Raw genomic sequence first — 21,588 nt, 5'->3', positions numbered from 1 at the left:
TCTACTTGCCCTATAGTGTTCAATTCTACTTGCCCTATACAGTGTTCAATTCTACTTGCCCTATACAGTGTTCAATTCTACTTGCCCTATACAGTGTTCAATTCTACTTACCCTATACAGTGTTCAATTCTAGTTACCCTATACAGTGTTCAATTCTACTTGCCCTATACAGTGTTCAATTCTACTTGCCCTATACAGTGTTCAATTCTACTTACCTTATACAGTGTTCAATTCTACTTACCCTATACAGTGTTCAATTCTACTTACCCTATACAGTGTTCAATTCTACTTACCCTATACAGTGTTCAATTCTACTTACCCTATACAGTGTTCTAATCTACTTACCCTATAGTGTTTAATTCTACTTGCCCTATACAGTGTTCAATTCTACTTACCCCATACAGTGTTCAATTCTACTTACCCTATAGTGTTCAATTCTACTTGCCCTATACAGTGTTCAATTCTACTTGCCCTGTACAGTGTTCAATTCTACTTACGCTATACAGTGTTCAATTCTAGTTACCCTATACAGTGTTCAATTCTACTTACGCTATATAGTGTTCAATTCTACTTGCCCTATACAGTGTTCAATTCTACTTACCCCATACAGTGTTCAATTCTACTTACCCTATACAGTGTTCAATTCTACTTACCCTATACAGTGTTCAATTCTACTTGCCCTATAGTGTTCAATTCTACTTGCCCTATACAGTGTTCAATTCTACTTACCTTATACAGTGTTCAATTCTACTTGCCCTATACAGTGTTCAATTCTACTTACCCTATACAGTGTTCAATTCTACTTACCCTATACAGTGTTCAATTCTACTTACCCTATACAGTGTTCAATTCTACTTACCCTATACAGTGTTCAATTCTACTTACCCTATACAGTGTTCAATTCTACTTACCCTATACAGTGTTCAATTCTACTTACCCTATACCGTGTTCAATTCTACTTACCCTATACAGTGTTCAATTCTACTTGCCCTATAGTGTTCAATTCTACTTGCCCTATAGTGTTCAATTCTACTTACCCTATACAGTGTTCAATTCTACTTGCCCTATACAGTGTTCAATTCTACTTACCCTATACAGTGTTCAATTCTAGTTACCCTATACAGTGTTCAATTCTACTTGCCCTATACAGTGTTCAATTCTACTTACGCTATACAGTGTTCAATTCTACTTACCCTATACAGTGTTCAATTCTACTTACCCTATACAGTGTTCAATTCTACTTACCCTATACAGTGTTCAATTCTACTTACCCTATACAGTGTTCAATTCTACTTACCCTATACAGTGTTCAATTCTACTTACCCTATAGTGTTCAATTCTACTTGCCCTATACAGTGTTCAATTCTACTTGCCCTATACAGTGTTCAATTCTACTTACCCTATACAGTGTTCAATTCTACTTGCCCTATACAGTGTTCAATTCTACTTGCCCTGTACAGTGTTCAATTCTACTTACGCTGTACAGTGTTCAATTCTACTTACCCTATACAGTGTTCAATTCTACTTACCCTATACAGTGTTCAATTCTACTTACCCTATACAGTGTTCAATTCTACTTACCCTATACAGTGTTCAATTCTACTTACCCTATACAGTGTTCTAATCTACTTGCCCTATAGTGTTTAATTCTACTTGCCCTATACAGTGTTCAATTCTACTTACCCTATACAGTGTTCAATTCTACTTACCCTATAGTGTTCAATTCTACTTGCCCTATACAGTGTTCAATTCTACTTGCCCTATACAGTGTTCAATTCTACTTGCCCTATACAGTGTTCAATTCTACTTACCCTACACAGTGTTCAATTCTACTTGCCCTATACAGTGTTCAATTCTACTTACCCTATACAGTGTTCAATTCAACTTACCCTATACAGTGTTCAATTCTACTTACCCTATACAGTGTTCAATTCTACTTGCCCTATACAGTGTTCAATTCTACTTACCCTACACAGTGTTCAATTTTACTTGCCCTATACATTGTTCAATTCTACTTACCCTATACAGTGTTCTAATCTACTTACCCTATAGTGTTCAATTCTACTTGCCCTATACAGTGTTCAATTCTACTTACCCTATAGTGTTCAATTCTACTTACCCTATAGTGTTCAATTCTACTTGCCCTATACAGTGTTCAATTCTACTTGCCCTATACAGTGTTCAATTCTACTTACCCTATACAGTGTTCAATTTTACTTGCCCTATACAGTGTTCAATTCTACTTACCCTATACAGTGTTCTAATCTACTTACCCTATAGTGTTCAATTCTACTTGCCCTATACAGTGTTCAATTCTACTTACCCTATAGTGTTCAATTCTACTTACCCTATAGTGTTCAATTCTACTTGCCCTATACAGTGTTCAATTCTACTTACCCTATACAGTGTTCAATTCTACTTACCCTATACAGTGTTCTAATCTACTTACCCTATAGTGTTCAATTCTACTTGCCCTATACAGTGTTCAATTCTACTTACCCTATAGTGTTCAATTCTACTTACCCTATAGTGTTCAATTCTACTTGCCCTATACAGTGTTCAATTCTACTTACCCTATACAGTGTTCAATTCTACTTACCCTATACAGTGTTCAATTCTACTTACCATATACAGTGTTCAATTCTACTTACCCTATACAGTGTTCAATTCTACTTACCCTATACAGTGTTCAATTCTACTTACCCTATACAGTGTTCAATTCTACTTACCCTATACAGTGTTCAATTCTACTTACCCTATACAGTGTTCAATTCTACTTACCCTATACAGTGTTCAATTCTACTTACCCTATACAGTGTTCAAATCTATTGTGTGAAGCCCCTGGAAACACATGATAGAGAGCACCAAGTTGTTTCAGATTTCTAAGTCTCTGGAATTCTGGTGTATCGATTATTTTCACTAACAATGGATCAAGTTCTATATGACCATGGACCGGATCATGGAAAATCTGTCAATTATAAGTACAAATATCAACTGTAGAAATGTTGGAAAGTAGCTATTTTTTTGGGAAAGGGCTTCATACTGAATAAAACAGCAAAGAAAATTACCCTATTACATATAAAAACACATTTTACAGATAATAATAGATATTATTCTACATCTGTCACCATAACGCCATAAGTTACAGCGTGTCGTAATTTTGCAGTAATTTACAGGGTATTTTCATTCTACCATATCAGGAAATGCGAATTCCCAAAATTGAAAAATATAAGAAAAAACGTACAGACAAATTTGGGTGCGAAGTCTGGTGGTTAAACACATCAACCAATCTAGTTTATTACATACTGCTCCATATAAGGGGAAAGTTGAAAGGTCAGATGAATGCTAGTACAGCTTAATATAGAACAGTAAATCCTATTGTTTTCTGCGTTAGATGAGTATCAGTAATAAATAAATATAATATATATAATAAAAGGTATCACTTTTTTGAATACAACAATGTGAGGAGGAGGAATGAAATCTAGTTTTACCTTGCAACTTTCATTTTTTGTATTAACATAACTGTTCTGTAATTCCATTATAAACCTGGGAATGTAAAAATTGCATATTGTTATGCAGAAGCAATAATACTATGAAATCTTGTATATTAAATAAAATGCAATTTCTCTTTTTTATAGCTTAATTAATGATAAAATGCCTCATAGCATGACTACATGGAATTGCATTAATATATGGGTATCTCTTGAGGCACTTTGCGAGTTTTCCTACGAGTCGCCAAAAGTCATATTGCGAGTCGAGTCAAGCCACTTTGAGAGTTTTCCTGCGTATTACTGTCACTGGCAAAAAGTAGAATCAAGATACCCCCAGTACTTAGTATAAAGAGGCAATCTCATATTCAAACCTAGGTAAACCAAAAAACACTCGAATAAAAACCAATTTCATGGTTTCAAAATCTTTGAGATACTCTTTAATTAGTGAATCAAAATTGACAACATCAAATGTTTATAATATAGGGAAATACGCTCAAAATACCATGTGATGTTTTGATATCACTGTGACCTTTGTTTGCACATTTGGTTTCATGCACAACAAAGAAACTGTATTAATTCTAGTCATTTGTCTGCTTACTGTGCATGAAGCAATAATGTCAATCATTTTTGAGATTTAATAATTTAATGGCTTTTGTGAGGATGACCTGGGAATTTTGTGAAAGTCACTGTGACTCTCTAAGACTCTAGCAAAAGTCAGTCACTCCCCAGGATCCCAGTGGCTTCCAAAGACACTGATTTCCTACAAATGTCTGTAAACATTTGTCTCATGAAACTAAAGCACTGTGAAGAAAAAAATGAAATAGGCATGATATTAGATACCAGGATGTCATGATATTAGATACCAGAAGAAAAAAATTAGTGAAAATAAACTCCATACTGCACAGCCAAAAAATCTTTTCAGCAAAAATTAATTCCAGCTGTGCCAAATTCACACTTGCAAGCATCATTTCTTTGAGCTCCCAACAATTGTACATATATAATTTAATAATATATTGACAATTCAATAATAAAACAAGTCGTCTGAATGATGGACCTTAGAAAAGATTAGCTGAATGTTTATACGCCCACTTTGATAACATCGTTGACCCAGGAAAAGGTCTATGATAGTAGTAATGTAACAGTTGTACACTCATTGGCTTTTAATAACAAAATAAATATTTCTTCAACAGATGTTGAAATAAAAAACAATCAAAGACAGCTCAGAAAAACTTCCTGTGTGTTAATTCAATGGACAGCAATATTCATGAAAAAAGGGAAATTTGGGCTTGAACATACAGACATAGATTGCACATGGTAAAGTTAGGTTCAACATAGAGTGAAAAATTAGAGAGATCAAAGTCAGTATGACAGTGGTGACAAAGTCCATCACACGGTTGTAATATATTACAAATTTCATTAGTTATAAAGGTTTTAATGCAATAAACAAATCAAATGCAATTATTAAATCCGTTAATGAGACTAAACTGAGAATATCTGCGATGATTATATAATACATATATTGTATGAGCTCCTTGACCAGCAGTGGTAATTAGGTCAGCATGTACTGCAAATTTTATTTCATAAGTCATAGCTGCACCATTTAATTCTGGGTCCCCTGCACAAGTTGCCTGACCTGAATTATGTATACTTATATAACTTATATACTGTACAAGGATTAACTATTCACTGGGTTTTAATTTTGCTTATTTCACTGACTGGAAAATGCGCTAAATTAAAACCCAGTGAATATGTAAAATTTAGCATAGAACACATTATCTAAAAGATAAAACCATGAATTTAAAACCCACTGAATATGCCTGAAATGGTAAATCAGTGAAATTTAAACCCAGTGAAAATTAGTCATTTTATAGTACTCATATTTATTACTTGCATGCCATCTGTTATATTCTGCTATAATTGCATCTTAAAATTTAGCCCAATTTTTCTACAATATAGTCTATAGTGACTATTCTAATATATGTATGATAATTTTCTATATAATATAACCTGTAATGTATGTATTCATGCTTGTACCGATGCTCATTTGTTAATCTATATTACGTCATTGATAAGTCTTGAATAAATAGGATCAGTCTTCAACATCGCGTCACAGTAGTCACGACCAGTCAATTTTACATGGTGTCAGAACCGGGATGTTGCAACAATGACCACGGGATTGAAAGCTCCAGGACCGCTCCAGCTAGAAGGCAACATTCACGAGAACTACAAGAACTGGCTCAGAGCATACGACATCTATGCAATTGCTAGTGGTGTCACGACAAAAGACGAGAAGGTACAGTGCAACGTATTTCTTCATGTCGCCGGATATGCCGCACAGAAAGTACACGCTACTTGGTCATTCACCGATGAAGATATCGACAAAATAGCACCTCTCCGCGACAAATTTCTGAATTACTGCAAGGGCAAACGCAACATTACTGTCATAAGGTACGCATTTAATTCTACCATACAGAACCCAGGTGAAACATTTGATACATTTTTCACTGAATTGCGTCAGAAAGTCAAAGACTGTGAATACAACACCTTGGAAAATTCATTACTATGTGACTGTATCGTTTGTGGTATTCGTGATGAGAGTGTGCGTGAGAAACTGCTCCAGACTGAAGATCTAACTCTCGAGAAAGCTGTGAATATTTGTCGTTTGAGTGAAATCAGCGCGTCGCAGTTGAAAACGCCCGAAGCCAGTGTACACGCAGTAAAACAAAATGGCCGATTCTAACGACATCACGCCCAACGTCCCACAAAACCAGATTTCAAGATAATGATGAAAAATCAATCGCTCGTGACAGCAAGAAGTGTGGAAATTGTGGTGGTCCTTTCCATGCAAATAGAGCCAATTGTCCAGCATATGGGAAAGAGTGTTTATACTGTCACAAATTAGGGCATTTTAGATCAGTTTGCAAATCTCGCTCTAGATTCAACAAACGCAAATCGTTCTCTCACAAAGTGAATGACATTGACACATCAAATCAAAGTGACAGTGATGATGACATAGCAGGTGATCAGTTATTTATGGGTGAGATCACAAGAGTAAGCGTCAATATCGAAAAATTGACCAATGCAAGCCATGGACTCAGATATTCAAAGTTGGTAACCAAGACATAAAGTTCAAGTTAGACACTGGCAGTGAAGCTGACATTTTGCCACTACAGTATTACGAGCGGATTCAAACTCCACTCAGACCAAGGCAATGCAAGCTTGTTTCGTACTCGGGTCATCATATTTTCCCGATAGGTGAAACTACAGTTGACATCAATGGCGAGAATGTAACATTCCAAGTGGTTGACAGCCGAGAACCGATTTTAGGCCGTGATACATGCCAAAGGCTTAATCTAATTCGCTGTGTAAATGCCGTCACAAGTAATCTGACAACAGAGCATATTCAGTTAGAGTATAAAGATGTATTCACTGGTCTTGGATGCATCAAAAACAACTATCACCTTCATGTAGACGAGTCTATACAACCCAGTACAGATCCACCTCGTCGTATCCCTTACGCTATTCGCAATCAAGTCAAAGCAGAGCTAGATCGCATGCAAGAGATAGGTGTGATAGTGCCAGAAACTGAACCAACTCCTTGGGTGAACAGTATGACCATAGTCAGGAAAGCCAACAACCAAATTCGCATCTGCATGGACCCTACAAAGCTGAACAAAGCAATTCGCCGAGCACATCATCCAACCAAAACCATTGAAGAAATAGCCGCAAGAATGCCAAATGCAAAGTTGTTCTCGAAACTTGATGCTCGATCAGGGTATTGGCAAATCGCTCTCGATGAACAAAGCTCCAAACTTTGCACTTTCAACACACCGTGGGGGCGTTATAGGTTCACCAGGCTACCCTTTGGCATCAACACAAGTGGTGACATATTTAACCAGGTCATGCAAGATATATTTGGTGACCTAGAAGGCGTAGAGATGGTAGTTGACGATATTTGTGTTCACGGCAGTGATAAGCGCAATCATGACCAGAATTTGGAGAATGTTTTGAAGCGTGCACGTGAAGTTGGCCTCAAGCTAAACCCGCAGAAAACAAAGATCGGTCTCAACTAAGTTGAATATGTAGGACACATACTATCAGCAGAAGGTCTCAAGCCTAGCCCAGAGAGAATCAAAGCCATTGTTACCATGCCAACTCCTACTTGCAAGGAAGACATACGCAGATTCGTAGCCATGATAAGTTACCTACAGAAATTTGTGCCAAACCTATCAACGGTAACGCAGCCATTGCGAGAATTACTTGAAGACAAAGTTGAATGGCACTGGCAAGACCGACAAATCAATGCGTTCGACAAACTTAAAACGCTCGTTACACAAGCACCAATCCTCAAGTTCTATGATGTAAACAAACCTGTTACTATTCAGACAGACGCTAGCAAATATGGTCTCGGTGCAGCCTTACTACAGAATGGATATCCCATAGCGTTTGGATCTAAAGCACTCGATGACACTCAACGCATGTATGCCGTCATTGAGAAAGAGTTGCTTGCCATTTGTTTTGGCTGTGCTAAATTTCACAACTACATCTATGGCAAACAAGTTCAGATAGAAACCAACCATAAGCCATTATTAGCTATTATGACAAAGCCTATTCACAAGCTATTCGCAAGATTGCAACGTATGAGAATGCAACTTCAGTGCTATGATCTTAGCCTCGTACATCGTCCAGGGAAAGAGATGTTCTTAGCAGACACGTTGTCTCGTGCTTTTATTAGAGACAATTCAACTGCAGATTTGTTTGATGACACAATAGAGGTAAACTTTGTACAGTTCAGTTCACATAAACTAGGTGAACTCCGAGATGCAACCGCACCGCAGCAGACCCAGCATTACAACTGGTGAAGGATGCTATACTTCATGGATGGCCAGACACGAAAAACGTGACATATCAAGCATCGCAGTTAAAACCCTTTGTGACGTATCAAGATGAGTTAACATATAGGGATGGTCTGATACTCAAGGGCGGATGCATTGTCATCCCAGAAAGTCATAAAGCCGAAATGCTCAAAGGCATACATGAGCCACATATAGGTATTGTCAAATCAAAGCAATTAGCCCGTGATATCATATTTTGGCCAGGTATGAGTAGCCAAATAGAAGATATGGTGTCGCATTGTGCCACATGTCAGAGTTCTCGCAAATTGCCACCAGCTGAACCAATGATACCGCATGACATTCCAAGCATTCCATGGGCCAAAGTTGCATCTGACCTATTCGTATACAAGGGAAGAAATTATTTGTTATCTGTTGATTATTATTCAAAGTTTCCAGACATGTATTTGCTCCCCAATACATGTAGTCAATCGGTAATCTCTGCAACAAAGTCAATGTTTGCACGTTTTGGAATACCGAAAGAAGTTGTTACTGACAACGGTCCTCAATTCTCATCGCACGAGTATGCAGATTTTGCAAAACAATGGGGATTTTGTCACACAATCTCAAGTCCAGGTTACGCGCAAGCTAATGGTCAAATAGAACGCACAGTTCAGACCGTGAAAGAGATGATAAAGAAATGTGAAGAAACAGGGCATGATCCATATATTGCTCTACTCAACTTTCGAAACACACCAGTAGACACAGTAAATAAATCACCAGCACAACTACTGCAAAGTCGTAGACTAGCATCAAAACTGCCTGTCACTGAAGAGTTGCTCAAACCAGAAAACGTTGAAAATGCACATGCAAAGCTCAGACAACGCCAGATGACTCAGAAGTATTATTACGATATGCGTGCAAGTACAACTAAACATGCATTCCAGCCAGGACATAATGTGAGATTCCGTACATTGAAGGAAGAATGGAAGTATGGTACAATCCAGAATAAATGTCAAAATGTACCACGCAATTACATAATAGAAACTCTTGAGGGCAAATTATTCAGACGTAACCGTCGTCATGCATTCGACACCCGCAAAGCTACACCAACTACTCCACGTGATCAGAATACGCGCATTGATATTAACTCTAGTGACAATCACATGAGTGATCAAAGCAAACCTTATATTCATGTTGAGAATTCTTTTAGCACAAATAAGAATGACAATTTACATGACACAAAACAGCCTGATAACTATGATAATTCAGAGTTGAAACCTACCGCTAACACAACGGAAACTAAACAAGTTTTCACTAGATCGGGTAGACTCAGCAAACCACCTCGTAAGCTAGATTTGTAGAAATGATACTAGTTGATTTGAGTTGTGTTGTTCGATATTTGATGCCGTAAAGATTTTGGATATGATAACAGTTTTGTATGTTGTTACCTAAATAGTGTTTATAGTTTTGGTTACTTAATAATGTTTTGTGAAACGATTTGATAACTATGTTGACATTAATGTGAGAACAGTACGCACTAAGAACTGAATGGAAATCATTTTTCTAAACATGTACTACTACTGTAATGAAAAAAAAAAACAAGCTCAGAAGGGAAGGTGTAATGTATGTATTCATGCTTGTACCGATGCTCATTTGTTAATCTATATTACGTCATTGATAAGTCTTGAATAAATAGAATCAGTCTTCAACATGGCGTCACAGTAGTCACGACCAGTCAATTTTACATAACCCAAGTAGTATTGCACAAAACAAACAATTTCCATCTGCTCTATAATTTACTTCAGGTATTGAAGAGGAGCAACAATGTCTTGTCCATGACATGTAAAAAAGTAGGAAGACTGTTTTCCACGTCAAATATTTGAGTGGTGCTGATCGAAGAGGCTCAAAGGACAGTCTGCTTAGAGCGGACAACACAACTGACAAGTCCCAATTGGTTGGTTTTCTCATTCGGGGTCTAGACCTCTGATTACAGGAAGCCGTAAACAGTCTCCTAATAGTAGGACAACCAACTAGCCTCGTCCCCAGAGAATTCTCAATGGTGTGTGACAAGGCTGACTTATAGCCAATAACAAACCCTGAGCGAGTTAACTGAGAGTTTTGATGCGTGTAAGTGGTACACCGCTGGGCTCAACGGCAATGTGCTGTCTGGTTGGTACAGCAGATCCGGAAACACCACTGGTGTTTTGACTAATATTAGAAGTAGTAGAAACCAGGCCGTGATTGGCCCATTGGGCGCCACCCACGTCAAAGTGCAGGTGTGCTCCTGTTGAAGTTTCTTCAGTACCTGGTGACTAGTGGGAAGAGAGGAAAGGCATACACGTCCATGTGGGCCACCTGGATCGACAAAGCATCCCTGGCCCAGGCTCCTGGAGTCGGTAGGAGTGTCACGTACGTCGGGAGCTTGGCATTTCGGGGTGTAGTGAATAGGTCTAACTTTGAACCTTCCCACCGCCGAAACTGGAGGTTACCCCTTGGGGAGACGGAGCTGCTTTGAAGATGGTGTGCAGCTAGCTCCACATTGTATTCCAGGTACCAAAGAAGAATTTGCTCTGCTAGGACTGACAGCTGCAATGTTGTCCGTGCGAAGCAAGACTTTGTGGCCTCGAACTATGGGTAGAAAGTGTATCAGTGCTAAGTGCACTGCTTTCAGTTGTGGGAGGCATCCTTCGCTTGGTATGAAAGTGTTACTCCCTCTCCAGTTCCCGTAGGTGAGCCTGGTGCTGCGACAAAGTGCGTCGTACCGGGCGGCTGCGTAACGTGGCCTGGGAAACTACCCTGCGAACCAAGGTCATCATTCTGATGATCTGCACCAGTTCTCGGAGGGACACAGAGGGAACATTGACTAGGCGTACGACTAGGTCGCTTAGTGCTAGGCAATAGGCCTGCGATGGCCGTACCAAGCCACCTCTGTGTCGAACTCCGTGCCCAGGAACACCAACTGTTGTGTTGGCAGAGGATGGGACTTTGCTTGATCTAATAGGCAACCCAACAGGTGTAGTAAATCCTGTGTTAGCCTCACTGCTCGGCTAACAATCCCTTATTTGGGTTGTGTAGCAACCAGTCGTACGGGTTGATGTGTACTGACACCCAGCGCAACAGTAGCACCAGCTGTTTCCACACTCTGGTGAACACATATGGCGCCATGCAAAACTCGAAGGGGAGCACCCTGTCTCGACTACTTGACCCAAAATGGGCAAATCGAGGGAGTCGCTGACACGGTGAGTGTATCGCTATGATACACAAAAGGCATTTGCTATGTGGGTTCCAAGCTGGTAAATCCTGGTGGCAACTACTGTAATTGTTCGCCCCGATCTTTGGGGCGACAAAAAGGAGGTGAGGAGCCTCTGGCGTGTTACCCTTTCTTCTTATTCCTTTCTAAAAACACCTTGGTAATCAAAGAAAGCTTAGAAAGAACTCCCATGTGCTGAGAGTATTGGAGACACATTAAATATAATTTGAAATTACTTAGCTGAAAACTAATTATGCAAATCAGAAAATTAATATGAACAGATTTGAGTGTAAAACTAATGAGGTCTGCGCAATGTAACAAAAAATCTATGTACCAAGTTTAATTGAAATGTGAATAGAACCAAAAAATTATGAATTATTATGCTAATTAGGAAATTAATATGAACAGATTTTTACCCCAAACTAATTAGGTTTGTACATTGTCCTAGAGCATCTTTGTACTAAGTTTCATTGAAATGGAATAGTTAGTACTTTAGATATCAGTGTGAAAGCTTAAAATTGGTTAATTATGCAAATTAGGTAATTAATATGTACAGATTTTAACCCACAATTATCCAGGTCTGTCTATTGTCCTACAGCATCCATGTACAAACATTCATTGATATGTGATTAGTACCTGAGATATCTGTGTGAAAGTTGGAAATTGGTTAATTATGCAAATTAGGTGATTAATATGCACAAATATTTACCGAAAACTAATTGGGTCTCTGCAAAATTCTAGATTCATTGAAATGTGATGATTAGTACTTTAGATATCAGTAGAAAAGCTGAAAATTAATTATGCAAATTAGGTATTAATTAATATGCACAATTATTTACCCTAAAACTAATCAGGTCTCTGCATAGTCCTAAAGGATCTATGTACCAAGTTTCATTGAAATGCGATGATTAGTACTTGAGATACCCGTGGAAAAGCTGAAAATTAACTAATTATCCAAATTAGGTGATTAATATGCACAAATATTTATCCAAAACAATCAATCTCTGCATAGTCCTTGAGTATGTAAGTACCAAGTTCATTGAAATGTAATGCTCACTACTTATATCAAAAGCTGAAAATTAATTAATTATGCAAATTAGGTAATTATATGTACTGATATTACCATAAAAACTATCAGGTCTGTGCAGTGTTATATGACATCTATGTACCAAGTTTCATTGAAATGTGATGATTAGTACTTGAGATATCAGTGGAAAAACCGAAAATTGACTAATCATTATGCAAATTAGGTAATTAGTATCCACGGATTATTACCAAAAACTAATCAAAACCTAGCATTAGTTCAGAGCATCTGTGTACCAAGTTTCATCAAAATCCAATGAGTGGTTGTTTAGATATCAGTGGAACAGTCATGGAACCACTAAAAAATAGCTAATTATCATGCAAATTAGGTAATAAATATGCACAGATTTTTACCAAAAAATCAAATCTGCGCATATGTTCAGAGCATTTATGTACCAAGCTTCACCAAAATCCTATGAGTGGTTCTTTAGATATCAGTGGAACAGTCGTAGAACAGCTAAAAATTAGCTAAATACCATGCAAATTAGGTAATTAACGAGCATGGATTTTTACCAAAACCTAATCAAATCTGCGCATTGGCCCAGAGCATCTATGCACCAAGTTTCATCAAAAACCGATGTATGGTTCTTGAGATAGCAGTGGAGCAGTCGGACACACATACACACATACATACAGACACACTAACTGCAAAGATTCCCATTATGTGCTTCGCACATGGGAGTAAAAAATGAACAAGACATGCACGAGAGGAACGAATCACAGTTAAAAGCTGACACAAAGAGATCCAACAACGTGGCCGAATTTGCGTCACCAAGTTTTTTCTACCTTGTAAGCAATGCACACAAAAAGGCCAAACAGGGGTAAAAAATTATCCTACCAGTCACAGCGTTGGCTGCCACGCAGGTGACAGCTAGCTAGACCAAAAACCCGGACAGGAAAAAAATCTTGATGACTGAACACACCATTTTCATCGAGCCACCCACTTTGGCGGAGAAAAAAAGTGTTAGGAGAGGCACTAGCTATGGTGTCGCCTCATTACCTCGGTCACGTGGTCTGTGACATGAAAGAAAATCTTTCGGTCATGGGGCTTCCCGGACAGAAAAAAATCTTGATGACTGAACACACCATTTTCATCGAGCCACCCACTTTGGCGGAGAAAAAAAGTGTTAGGAGAGGCACTAGCTATGGTGTCGCCTCATTACCTCGGTCACGTGGTCTGTGACATAAAAGAAAATCTTTCGGTCATGGGGCTTCCCCTAACTTAGATTGCTCTCTCCGTCATTGGCTGAATCGCAGATTAATGCCTACACTTCAAAATAATCATTTTGACTGACTGGAGTCTATGGTGGATAATTGAACGTAGTGAATTTTGTGATGATTTTTTAGCACAAAAATGTCCACTATTCAGTCATTTGAATTGGATTGTCAATCCAATAAATCTGTATATCTATGACATGATGTACAACGAACAGCGCCCTCATGCCATGGCCATGCGCCCCCTTACCCTGGCGAGCAGGTCCTCTATAGCAATCATAAAATTCTGATTGACAGGGGATCAAATGTGGCCACAGTCTTCAAATGTGACCTGTCTGATAGTAATTTTGGCTCCAAAGAAGCCATAGAATGCTTGATTTTTCAGCACAAAAATGACCACCATTCGACCATTTTGAATCAGATTGTGAAATTGTGATTGATGTGCATATGTATAATATTATGTATGATGTATCTGTGAAGTTTGAATGTAATCGGTCCAGGCATGTCTAAGATACAGGTCCGGACGGATGCACACAAGCACAGATGGTCAATCTATAAGTTTTCGAACTGTACCCGAACAGGGAGGAATATAGAATTAGCTGAAGGAATATTCAAACATGTTAATTATGTCAAGATGAACCACGATTTTTCAATTACCTGACTCGTTCGGAGCATGGAGCTCCATGTTTGGAGTGAAAAAACTTTCAATAAGCCAAATGTTGTTGAGGTAAGGTATAAACTCGTAAATGTGATTTTTTCATGAATATTTTATAGTAATTAATTGTTGGATAATGCATATTTCCAACAAACTAAGGCATTGTCACATCTGAACCTTCTGGTCATCATTCACCTCTTTTGACGCTGTTCAATTTGGGAGGTTTGTCACCAGGGATTCATGACTCGGTTCGGGTAACACCTCACCCTTGTCTCGAGGCGAGTCGAATATGACCGAAACGCCAAGGTAGATGAGGCCTCAATAACGCCTATGCACACGAGTCCCCACAAGCGGCTTCCTCTCTTGAGTACCACGCTGACATTGTCATGATCTTGATCACTGGCGACCTAGATCATGACATAGGTGGCTAAGAGTTATGTCAATGAAGTTATTTTATCTTATCTTATAGTTATACACAGTGTCCAGACTACTTACCGATAACTCCCCCTGTGTATCTATTCAAAAACGTGAACCAAGCATAGAAAAGTTTGGGGAAAAAATATGAACTTTAACGTCTTGTTAGGTAAAACCATTAAAGGTCTCATGGCACAAATAAACCAATCACCATTTGTTTTTTCAAGAGAGTGAGTGCATCACCTGGGTCAAAGGTTTATTTATTCTGTGTATATTTGTATGATGTTCTAATGTAGGGGTTTTTCCAATGATTTATCTAGGTACAGTCCCACTAAAGTAGGTGTGTCATTTTGACCTCAATTTCGCCCAAATTAGTGGTATGAGCCCTAACTGAATGGAGATAAGGCTTAAGGGACGACGTCAAAAGATCGATGTCAGATAAAAAACTTATTTCCTTTAGTTTGGGGGTGGGGGGAGGGGGGTTTGACCTCAAAAAGTTTCCATCCTACAAAAACGATATTAGTTTTTAATGAAGTCAAAAAAATCTTGGAGTATTTGTAGTTCTATCCAATCATGGACAGAAATAACCGAAAAGGGGAAAAAAACAGAAAAATGGTTTGGTTCGAGTGTAAATCTGTGCGTCAAATGAGGTGCATTTGTAAACACCCACCCGACAACAAACTGCTATGCAATACTACTGTCCGATTATCAATTTGTATTTAATGGTGAATGTAGTCTGACGCCATGACCAATATTTATCAATTAAGTTTCAGTGGGGGGTAGGGGGGTTTGGAAAAAAACTAAAGGAATTAAGTTTTTTATCCGACATCGATCTTTTGACGTCGTACCTAATAGGTGTTGTTTTTGCAGACAAATGTGCAGACCTAGATGACCAGTTAATAAGGTTAATTTTATTATCGGCTGTCATTTGTACATTTACAAATGCCTATTGATGCATGTAACTTTATGAGAACAAAATACAACATTTAGAACAAAAAAAAATTGTTTATTTTATTTTTACCAAACATTGATATTGGCTTTTATTAAAAACAACATTACACTACACTTTATGGCATAAAGTGTTAATGCACCTAAAGTTTATTTAAATGAATTTTTATGCATTGCTCCAAGTGGCCATAATTCTCTATCATTAAAAAATAAATTAGCTTGAGAAATTGCGAAAAATACTAATGAACAAATATGCCCTGTGAAGCAAAATAAAATCAGCATATATATATATATTGATAATGATTTTTCTTGAAATAACATTATTAATATTAAATAATATACATATTATTACATGTGTAATAGTAATTGCTTCCATATTACTACCTTTATAAGAATGTACAACCAACCATTTCATGCTAGTATCTGTGATATTGTGCTGTGTTCACTTAACATTTCTTCTTTAACTTTATTAGTCAATCAGTTCCTCAATGCAAACCAGATTCAGCTGTCTGCTGTCCTACAATAAATTATTTCTTTTGTGGGGGCGTTCACCAAAATTTACCCTTCCAAGCATAGATGAAACTTATTTTTGGATTAAAAACATACTTAGCATTCACAAATGTGAATAATTTTAAATAGATATGCATTAGAGTATTTTTTTTACCTTTGAGCCAAATTACATCAACATTAATTGAAACATTTTCAAGATATCGTTGGAACAAAACACAGATAAACTACAAAAGCTCCTTTTGTACGTTTTGACACGCGAGCCAAAACAAAACAAATAAAACATTCACACCACTAGTAATTATGCCACTATTCATAGCAACCATCAGGGTGAAAACAAAGACCAAAAACTCGCAGAAAACGGTACTTTGGGATGTTTGTTGAGACTCCCCTGAACAGTGTAACAAGATTACCCTCGTGTGTGTAACGCATATAAATTTGATTGTTCAGGATTACTTCAAAGTTGAGTTCATGTTGTTTTCTCGAATTTTCACCGACTCTTCGCTCGGCGTTCAGTGCGTTCTGCGTTCCTCCAGCAACACGCGCAGAGCTCATAGAAATTATACGTGTTAAGTGGTACGCGTCTTAGCAACGTGTGACGTTGCTCCGCCCCCGAGGATACACACAAAATCGGAATAAAAACAAATCCGAGGGAGAAAGTGATTTCGTGGGAAAAAAACTACATCGCCATTGTTTTCCAGCTTGCATGACGTTGAACACTGTCCTCGGACACAGTCACATCATTCCCAACCTGAATTCACAGCACAGATGATATAATCAAAGTTCAAACAACAATGCTTCATAACCTACCTATATTTCTGCAGTTTCGATACGGTTATTTTTCAGAAGGAAAAAAATAACTTCATCCACGACTGCTCAGACCGACAGCGACGGATGAGTGAACTGTGCAGACGTGACCTTCGACATATACGCTATATGAGGGCGCACTTTAATAATAATAATAAATTTATTACTGAACAAGTACCATCTGAGGACACTGCATGATAAAGACAAAATATAAAACACATTGGACAGACAAAAACAAACAATACATGATGATAAACAATTAAAAAGAAATATCTGTTACAAAAATAAAACCCTCTGTTCTCATTTAATTTGGTATATTGTATTTTTTTTAATATTTGGTCAATGCATTACTACAATTGCATATTATTTTTAAGTTATTTAGTCTTTTTTCCTTCTGGTTTGTTTTGATATCAAATTCTTCTAATAAAAGTTTCCTTTCCATCTTATACAACTTACACAATCTGGGATGAAGTGAATTTCATTCTCAACTACTTTTTCATTGCATTTTTTCCCACAAAGTCTATTTTATGAGAGGTTTTCATCTTTTACCAAATTCGATTTCCAAATTATGCCATGGTCACTGATTCTAAACCTTTTCACAATTTATCTCATGTTTTTATTTTATTTTATTAAGGTATTTTATTCAATTAAAGTATTTTCAATTCCAAATAACAATAATAAATTTCCTTTTAGTAATAATAATCTTTATTTAGAATAAAAATTCTATCTCAAAAGTGAATATTCGTGGTATATTTTAAGTCTAACCGGACCGGAAGTGAGAATTTGTTACTACTCTAAATATCCAAACAAATTTTAGTATAAGCATGGAAGGTACTAACTTCCATGTTAAGGTAGTGCTAAACGGTAAGCAAGGGTATATGGGGAAAATTAGCATATTTGGCAGGAGATTATAGCCGAGTGTAAGCACGGTTACTACGGTTAAGTAATCTCGATTCAGTTAGATGTTTAAGTTAGTTTATTCAGTATCCGGCCAGGATCACAGGTCTTTTAGTGCCCAGTATAAAACTTGCTCCAGCCAATCAGATGGCTAGATTCAGACTAACTATGTTATAATACTAGAACTTTATATAAGTAGTCATAAAAAGCCATGATGAAAAATCACTTCAGTTTAACTTTGGAAACAAAAGAAGCTAGTTGGCAGATGAATTATTGGACTGTCTTGGAAGTTGCTTCTATTAGATCATTATTATCATCCCATAATGCATCACTGAGAAGAACATTAAATTAGAATCTTGACTTTTCGAGAGCGAAAAGTTTCTGATGCAATTTTATTTAACTCAAAATAAAATCACTTTTATGCGACATGACGAATTAACACAATTGGAACTATTTCAGAATAATTGGATTCGCTTAAATGTGCTGCTGTAGGGTAGAATTGTTCTTAATTTCCTAATTTCTGATATCAATACAAGAAATTATCAGAAAAAAATCAAAAACGAACAAATAAAATATTTTTGTGAAAACAAACCATTACAGTAGCACATTTTAAGCGAATCCAATTATCCCAAAATAGTTCCAATTGTGTTAATATCTTCTACCCTGTCCAGCTTACGATTCCCATCCCTTGTAGTTTGTCCATTAAATGTTATCATCCTTCAAGTCCGGAGAATCGGATCTGGTTTTAAAGGTGTATTATGAAAATAGAACATGTAAATTTTAGTATTGTTGTTTGATACTGCATGTTAACTGTAACGACTATATTGGATACTGATTTATCATGACCTGAAAGCACTGTTTTTGTTTTTGTTCTGTTTTTTGTGGCACTACGAGGCGCGTAATGTAAATTTATTATTTTGTGTATACTAGACGAAAACGTACTAATAATTCAAAATTCCGTAAGTATTAGAGGCCGTGGCGTGTGTGTTTTAAAATGATGTGCGCATTTTAAAAAAACGGCGTGACTGTGCGTTTTAATGGTATGTGCTTTAAAAAATCATGTGTGTGTATTAAATGGCGTGGGTGTTTTAAAAAACGTGTGTTTTAAAAATGACGCGTGAATTAAAAATGATGTGTGTCTTAAAATGACGTGTGTGTTTTACAATTATGTGTATTTCAAAAAAACGTGTGTGTATAAAAGGACATGTGTATTTTAAAAATAATGTGTGTTTAAAAACATAACGTGTGTGTAAAAACGATGCGTGTGTTTAAAAACGACGTGTGTGTTTTTAAAAATGGCGTGTGTTTAAAAACGACGTGCGTGTTAAAAAAATGACGTGCATGTTTTTAAAAATGGCGTGTGTTTAAAAATGACGTGTGTGTTTAAAAATGACGTGTGTGTTAAAAACGACGTGTGTGTTATAAAATGACGTGTGTGTTTTTAAAAATGGCGTGTGTGAGGTCGAATGAAAATTTCGTGTGTGTAAAAAGAAAAAAACGCGTGCATTAACTTATTTACGCCTGTGGGGCGCTGTTTTGAATAGATTTTTTTTTCGTGTGTGTGTGCAAAAAAACGCGTGCGTTAACTCTTTTACGCCTGTGGGGGCGCTATTTGAGAGATTTATTTCGTTTGTGTGTTAAAAAAATCGCGTGCATTAACCTATTCACGCCTGTGGAGGCGTCCTCTCAAGTGGTAGCCATTTTCGTTTGTGAATTTTTATAACGTCAATAAAGAAAATAAAATTTCTATAACGTCAATAAGGAAATAAAAAGGAACTTGTCTAGCACCGATGGATTCATTTGCAAACTACATACGTTTTGAGTCTTGAGGGGAGGCAAGGGGGGTAGCTGGTACGGTTTTACGGGAAATAAAAAGGGCTTTTCACAATTTACGAAAAAAAAAAGACGTTTTTACAGTTTACAGTGTTAACAAATGGAACATTGAATGGTTCGAAGAGCTCTCCGACTCAAATTCTCCGCCATTGCTGCGCCGTGTGAAGAGACGCATGCGCATATTACCCTCGTAATGCTCTTCATTCGGCTAGAGGGCCTTTTACGTCTTGACATTCAATTTTGTAGTGAATTGTGTCATCTAGTCGTTTTACAGTTTCTAAAATGTAATTTCCCTGGATTATTCTTTACGATTTTTTTATTTGGATGTGAATTTGTTTACGTACGAGAAAAATGACACAATTTTACAGTGTACGAAAAAAATATTTGATTGATTACGTTGTACGTCTAGCCTGTGATTACAGAATTACAGAATTTATTTTTTTCTATTTACGTTGTACGAACAAAAAAATATTGCAAATACGTTGAACGAAAATAACCCTTGCCCCCCCCCCCCCCTCAGTCTTGTGACACGGGCACAGTAACTTGATAGTATGTCCGGCTGGCTCATGTATAAAGCGAGTCAGCCAGACGGTGCCACACTCAATAATTCTGCATTATACCCACACACATAACACCGACTGATGGTTTAATCACAATAAGGACTGTGGGCCACTGTGGGTTCATGACGTTTTTTTTCTTTTATATCATTAGCAAAATTGATCGCTAAATAGTTTATGTGTCACTTTGTAAGCTCAGATGTGAGTGTACTACAGTCGTTACGTAATAGCCACATAGGTTAATTACAATAAATCAGTCATTTACTGAGTCAGAAATAATAGTAACGTTCACACACAGCTCCTTAGCACGGGCTAATAGGTCAAATACTTTAGCCCGTGCTAAGGAAACGTGCGAGAACGCTTAGCATGGCCTGAGAAATGCTAAGTACGAATTAAATCTGGCCTGTTTTTTAGAACCCGGCCCAGACCCTTAGCAGACGAAGTGTGAGTGAACGCTTAGGTCGGGCTAAGCACCTTGAAAACGCCATTGTATTCAATGTTTATTTGGACGAATTACTATTATATACTTAAGTATTCATTTCGGCATGTCATTTCCGACATGACAATCAACGCGAGCTAAGTTAGCACTTCGCGTAGCGTGAACACTACTTATTATCTGATTCGATATTACATTATTGCGAACTGATACTTACATACAACACCCGGGCGTTACATTATTAGTTTTCCCGATAGGATTATACATGTATAACTCGAATCACGACGTAAGATTACACAACGTTTTATTCACCTCGCCCTGTTAATTTCGTTCTCCCCGAAGACGTAATCTGGAAACAGTTTCAGAAGTGCTCATTTTGTCGCAAACGACATGAAATCAACATCATAGTTATCACTCTCGTGCCGTCAGTAACTTAATGGGCGGCAGTCGTCACGCCGCGTCCAGTTCGATGTGGGACTCATAGCGACGTATACAACGCGTGTAATTGTCGCATACGACTTGTTTACCACTTCCGTGTGACTGAGAATGTTCTAGAACCGTACTGTGTCTGGGTGGAATTTTTAGAAACTGGTTGAATAGGTAATAGAACACTGTAGGAGGCAATAGAAGGTAATGGAACATTCTAGAAATTTGTAGTAA

At 37.5% G+C, this 21,588-nt stretch overlaps 1 pseudogene across 1 annotated transcript in view; it reads right to left on the bottom strand.

The window, feature by feature from the left end:
• The window catches only part of LOC100372277 (deoxynucleoside triphosphate triphosphohydrolase SAMHD1-like), a 48,015-nt pseudogene extending 30,692 nt beyond the window's left edge, over nucleotides 1–17,323 (bottom strand). Inside the window, exons 1-3 of the transcript XR_014930710.1 lie at nucleotides 17,209–17,323; nucleotides 3,492–3,546; nucleotides 2,808–2,968 (exon numbers count right to left, since the gene is read on the bottom strand). The product of XR_014930710.1 is annotated as a deoxynucleoside triphosphate triphosphohydrolase SAMHD1-like (transcript). The remainder of the gene's footprint in view (nucleotides 1–2,807; nucleotides 2,969–3,491; nucleotides 3,547–17,208) is intronic.
• Between the last annotated feature and the right edge of the window lie 4,265 nt (nucleotides 17,324–21,588).

The sequence above is a fragment of the Saccoglossus kowalevskii genome, chromosome 10 (assembly GCF_978046115.1).
Source record: "Saccoglossus kowalevskii chromosome 10, keSacKowa6.1, whole genome shotgun sequence".
Classification (NCBI taxonomy): Eukaryota; Metazoa; Hemichordata; class Enteropneusta; family Harrimaniidae; genus Saccoglossus; species Saccoglossus kowalevskii.
Note: the sequence above shows the minus strand (reverse complement) of the source record. Positions and strands in the feature narration are given on the sequence as shown.